This window comes from Glandiceps talaboti, chromosome 1, assembly GCF_964340395.1.
Source record: "Glandiceps talaboti chromosome 1, keGlaTala1.1, whole genome shotgun sequence".
NCBI classification, from domain to species: Eukaryota; Metazoa; Hemichordata; class Enteropneusta; family Spengelidae; genus Glandiceps; species Glandiceps talaboti.
In genome coordinates, this window is record NC_135549.1 from 31619832 (window position 1) to 31627162 (window position 7331).

The following is a 7331-nucleotide window of genomic DNA, read 5'->3' on the forward strand; positions in this document are numbered from 1 at the left end:
CTTTGTACAGCGTTATGCAATAAATATAATGTTTAAAAAGTCATCATCAATCAGTTAGATTCCCCGCTCTCAATTATAATTATATTCTACAGGGGAGCCGTGGCTTTGAGGCTGAAGATATATCCTCTAGAAGAATGACAAGTCACATGACCCCAAGAGTTTTCAAGGAAATGAGTCACCCCCAACTGTTAGAAAGTAACGTTCTAATATGACAAATTGAAAAGAAACTGAATTGATCAGAATTTAAATTTTTTTCCAGGAGAAAAAGAAAACATGTACATACTAATTTTTACGTAATCTTTGAAAGCAACATTGTAGTAAAAACTATTGTGGTGAGGGCCATAGAAATAGTTTCCTGGTGATGACAAATGTACCAATATACGGACGTTATGTAAATTGTACCAATATACGGACGTTATGTAAATACCCACTATAAATATCAACTATACGACCAGTTACTGACGTAAATAATGTTCAACATTCAACATTGCTCCCAGCCTATGAATAGCCTCCTTGATGTTTTATTGTCCAATTGACAATTTCTGATGTGATAATTATAGTGTTAATAAACGACCAGTCTTTTTGTGATTTTTTTTGTCTCCGTATTTCTATAGTTTTTTTTACTACACCATAATTTGTGTACTTTGTCAAATGAACAATATGTAGTAATCTTGTCATCTCACCGACCATCGATACACGCAATCTACTGTCACGTGGTATGTCTTATTATAAGCAATCAGTAACTCTTCAAATTCGCTATGGTGACAATATTAACCTATAATAACCACATGAATATCTGATTATGTGACTAATTTACTCAAGATTTCCAAGACAGTATTAAAAGAGGTCGAGTGAATTGTAACACTAGATATCTGTCAAATGTCTGCTAAACAAACAAACAAACCAATATCCCTCATTATTCGTTTGAATTCAATAATTTGACAATTGAGAGCATGTTTTGGTTGTTAGCATTCAGATATCAGATATAAAATATATGGCATTGTTTGTCGGTTTATAGAATGCATACATAGTCAATATATAAGCTTACATGTTATAAATACCATCAAGACTGTCTGACACACTGAATTGTACATGTGTCTATCACACATTAAATCATTTCGAATTATATATGACATTTTCCCTTTTCCATAATTATAGTAAGAACAAACTACTACTTTATTCACAATCCTAAAGTATCGCAATGGAAAGTAAAAACGCTGCTAAAGCTGCTCTGGTATCATTTTGGGTCACGTGACTGGACATAAGCGATAATTAGTAAGATGGATTAGGCCTATTAAGACAACTCTGCAAGGCCTGGTGAGTGAAACATCTTGGCCAGAAACACTTATTCTATATGTTCAAATGAAACTGCTTAGTGTATATATATATATATATATATATATATATATATATATATATATATATATATAAAGGTGAGTAGGTCACATGATATTGAAATACACGCACACACACACACAAACACACACACACACACACACACACACACGCATATATATATACATATATATATATATATATATATATATATATTTATATATATATATGCGTGTGTGTGTGTGTGTGTGTGTGTGTGTGTGTGTGTGTGTGTGTGTGTGTTCGTGTATTTCAATATCATGTGACCTACTCACCTTTACTTGTATAACTATTGAATGGCTAATACAACGAGATGGTGACAGCTTCTACACGTGACATTAGAAGTCATTGGTCGTTATGAGATATACGTATATAGTCAAATGATGACATTTAAACACATTGGAAGTCATCGATCACCATCAGATGTACGTAGTACGTAGTCAAACGATAACATTGTTAAATGACGGAACACATGCATAGTAAAATGTACACACACAATCAATAAAGTAAGCTGTTTAACATGTATAGTGTACCTTTTGAATCAAGTTATTAAAATCAATCATAAATACTTTAATTTCAATATTGATAGATATTACAAATATTTGACAAAGTTACTATGTTTTTAATAATCAATATAATTTCCTAATTTTATTTCATTATTTGATCCGGTCACCAAAGGTCAAATCGATTATGATACGATGATGTATGCATAATACAGTCTTGACAAATAAATGCATCGTGGTGACTTTTGTCACACTGAGTTCATTTAAAATATGTAAGAGTTAGGGAGCCTTCAGTAATAACGGGGGGGGGGTCAAGCTCGATCTGTTGCGTAACATGTGACCACATCCCTTCCATTCCAATATATAAAAATAACACTGGTGTTAAAATGCTTTCAGATGTAAAAAGAGACAAACAAGTCTCGGGATCAATGGTAAGCACTCGATCCCACCGCTGCCACCATATTTATAATTCTAAAGACATTGATTGTTTGCCACTATTATAATCAGAGTAAATTTGTGTGAAGGCATTACATTAATCAATACCCTTGTTTTGGATCTAATTGGCCGAGCTGAGCTAATGACGTATCATGTCGTAAACAATAATTTTTAAACATAAAAAAAGTGCATTATTAGCGATGACGCTTGGCAAGATTGAGAACACGGTTATATTGTAATACTTGGATTATAATATGAAACAATTTCATAACTATTTTCTCATGCAGGCACTAGGACACCCCTCACCTCACCCCAGAATACATGTATGTCCGCGTCAATAGATTTGTTTCGTTTTTACTTGTTCACCAGGAAATTGTGTATGAGGCATCCCACCTACCTAGATATTTCAGACAATACAAATCAGCTGTTTGTACATACATGTATGGTGGATACTACCAGTTTACATACATGTATGGTGGATGCTACCAGTTTACATATATGTATGGTGAATACTACCAGTTTACATACATGTATGGTGGATACTACCAGTTTACATATATGTATGGTGGATACCACCAGTTTACATATATGTATGGTGGATACTACCAGTTTACATACATGTATGGTGGATACTACCAGTTTACATATATGTATGGTGGATACTACCAGTTTACATACATGTATGGTGGATACTACCAGTTTACATATATGTATGGTGAATACTACCAGTTTACATACATGTAGGGTGGATACTACCAGTTTACATATATGTATGGTGGATACTACCAGTTTACATATATGTATGGTGGATACTACCAGTTTACATATATGTATGGTGAATACTACCAGTTTACATACATGTATGGTGGATACTACCAGTTTACATATATGTATGGTGGATACTACCAGTTTACATATATGTATGGTGGATACTACCAGTTTACATATATGTATGGTGGATACCACCAGTTTACATATATGTATGGTGGATACTACCAGTTTACATATATGTATGGTGGATACTACCAGTTTACATATATGTATGGTGGATACTACCAGTTTGTAAAATTATCCAAATCTAGACTAAGAACTAGATTTGTGTAACAGTTAATTATTTCTTAGGTGACTAAGTCATCAACAACGAAACTTTAGTTAATCGAGGTATTTTTTTTACATAATGTTATCGTCAAAATAATTTGTTCGAGTCAGGAAGTCGAAATACGTGATGTAGTTTGCAGCCCGAGGGGAAGGGGGCATCTCACAGACGACCATACACGGATGGTTGTTATTTTTGCGCTCATAAGGTATGAGAAAGAGGAAAGCTTTTCTTCGCCAGACGATTTTGGAACGACCTGCCCAACTGTACTAGTACATTTGAATTCAACTTTAGCTCAGAATATTTCTATAATTTTCAAAATAATTCTTACAATTGTTAACAGTAAGATTTCATTTATCAAATTCTCAGCTATTTTAGCTATTTCACTATACGAACTGTCGTCTGCATGTATCGTAGACCCGTATAGTATCTATTTTGTGCTATACAATTGGTATGAGAAGTGGTGTCCTCGCCCCCCCCCCCGAGTTTCTTGACAGCGATTGAATTTGAAGGAGGCATCCCATTCTAACTATGACGTGTTGCTTTCCAAGTTTGTACGTTGGTTGTCATAACTACTAGTATTGTTCCCTGACACTTGTGTATTGTTACAGGTTAAGAAAGTTTCAATACGTGAACATGAAGAATGACTCGACATTTTCATTCATATTATGGTGGGAACATAACGTATGACTACGTCCTAATGTGTTCCATATATGCTCGAGCGGCAAAATCAAAGTTTCCAAGGGCACGAGATTGTTACTTCCCAAACTTCAATGTGCCCTCTCTTCAAGTATTTATCTAACGGTGGCGTATTCATAGATTTGATGCTTCAAGGCTTAAGACAGTATCATATGTTCAAATCTTCACATATCTTTCCAAAAAGTTCATTTTTACCCTAGCTGTCAGTTTTTTCCACCGTGAGTAATAACTTGTCGACAAGCTCATGCAAAAAAATCACATAAAATGTCTTTTTAGACAAGAATGTTACCACATTCTAGTAAGCTAGATGAAATTGTCAAATCCACAATAAAAAACAATCGCCACGTGGCTGTTTCTAAGACAGGAACTATATAAAACCTAGCATAGAGATTTGACTCGACATACCACAGGGAACCCAAGAACCGTGTGACAAACAAAACGAAACAAACAAACAAACAAACAAACAAACAAACAAACAAATAAAACACATACATACAAACAAACAAACAAACAAACAAACAAACAAACAAACAAATAAATAAATAAATAAATAAATAAATAAATAAATAAATAAATAAATAAATAAATAAATAAATAAATAAATAAATAAATAAATAAATAAATAAATAAATAAATAAATAAATAAATGAATAAATAAATAAATAAATAAATAAATAAATAAATAAATGAACAACAAGTAATAACAACAAATAAGCAAACGAACGACAAGTATAGGAACAAATAAAATAATTAAATAAGCCAGCAAATATACAGATACTCATGGGGGTATACTAGATATGGTTTTTTTCTATACCATCACTACAAAAATGATGGTATAGAAAAAAAACATATCTAGTATACCCCATGAGTATCTGTTTATTTGCTGGTTTATATAATTATTTTATTTGTGGTCCAATATATATATATATTATATATATTATATTATATATATATATATATATTTACTACTTGTTACAAGTAGTAAAATTTGATCTATAGAATAGTTTTAATTGATTACCAAAAACACAGTACAACTTGCCAAACTTCTAAAATCGACTGTTTAATTCATCATTTTCATCAAATTACAGTTTTCCACCATGCAATACTACGTATTAATATCGTTATGTTAACATATCAAATATTTAGTCTCAATTCAATTCGACATAATTGTAAACTTTTAATTTGACGTAACTCCACCATACGGTGATAAGAATGTTTGATTCCTTGGTATGAGAAAGTGAACTGTTTATTCTCTCTGCATGTCTCTCTCAAAAATAAATAAGTAAATGAATAAATAAACATTACTGCTAAAAGTTGCCTACAAAGTTCTGAATGGTTTATTATGATATGTTTGTACTCGGTTGCTTGGTTTTTTTTGGACGGCTAGGTGAGATACATCACCTATTAACCACTTAACGAGTATAGATAAATACTATGTAAACATACAAGTTGCGTAACAACAACCATAATGACAAAATGAATCATGTCACCATTAATTATATTTCATATCTTTACATTTTACATTACTTCACTGACTGTAAAGCCAACATACGCGTTTACAAAAAGTTGTAAAATACGCATGTAACGTTTTAAACACCAGCTTTTCTGCAATTGATGCAGAAAGTGAGTAGATGCAGAACACCAACACACTTTCAATCATTATCTTTGCTCTGTATCGATCACAATATTGATCAACGAAAGCAAACAGTCAGGTTGCATTGTACTGAAATGTACAGACGATCAAACGCGGCACTACAGTTCTTCACAAACTTGCACAGTGTACACTTGACGGAATCATTCATTGATTTGAGATTTGCTGTTCTACAGGAATTCAGTGCCGAAGTTTTTTTTAGTCTACGCTAGTATTACGTGGTACGCTATTAAAGTTCTCGTCAAAAATTGCCGTTAACTTAAACTAAGGTAAGTAACAGTGGAAGAACATTTAAAAGTCCACCTAAAGACGTCGCTACCTATGACGTAATGTCTTAGCAGTAGGAGCTAGAAAAGATTGGTTTTAGCGACTGAAAAGTATCATGATTGAATCTTTCCATGTGAACATTGACGTATCTATACACCCAGTGTATTCATATATATATATATATATATATATATATATATATATATATATATATATATATATATATATATATATATATATACATCATGTATTCACAACCATTACATTGTATCTGCTCGATTTAGTCAGCAAACTTTACATTAATTCATACAAGACTGAAACCACTGTCAGCTGTAATTGTAAGTCATAATTTAAATGTAAGGCGAGTTAAACCAAGTTGAACGGATATTGCCCACGGTTCACATTAATTCAAGTGAGCTTTAGAGTAATTTAACAGTATTCATGTGAGGCAGTTACTTGTGAGCTTACATTTTATACATGATACAAATGCCGTTACTAGATATTTACCAATATTTGGTGTTTCCACTTAAAAACTATCGTTTTGGGGAGCGGACACCGGTCACGGCATTTTTTGAACATTCGTTAATACCTAATAACGCCATTATTTTGTATAATGACCATCCTTGAATAGAATATCAGCTCACAAGAGTCTGCATGTGGTGTGAGGACATAATTTGTGTTTATGTTGGAATGAACTGGGTTCTTTCTAAACTACCCCAAGATTTCTAAACTCAAACAGCTACAAGTCTTGCCATTATTTTGAGATGCCATATATCAGCAGATCTAGAGTCCATTTTATCAAATGGATGCACGGTCCATCTTATCACCATTAACCAATCATGAAGGTTTACGAATACATTGTTGTTACTGTTGAAGTTTTGAAAATTAATGATGAATTCGGTGTGCTAGTGTAGATCTTGTTAAATAATATGCCTCCTATCAATCGATCCTTTTAATGTGGATCGGAAAACTTGAAACAATGTCGAAATATCGGAAATGTACATTATTTTAGACGGGATATGTGAAATAAACAAAAAACTGATTAAGACGTCTTGTTAATTGGCAAACAACAATTTGATAATGTATTTTCACTTGTCCAGCTTGTTGCGGTATTGGGTCAAAATTCTTCTTGTAGGGGGGGGGGGGCGGAGAGCGTTAAGATTGAACAATGAGCTTACTTTATTCAACGTTCGTGCGATATACATTACATTACGTTTAATTTGAGTAACTTTTCCTAATGAACAAAACATATTCATTTTGTTTTTCCTCCCGCTTTTATTGTTGATTAATTCTCTAAAGGTCCATC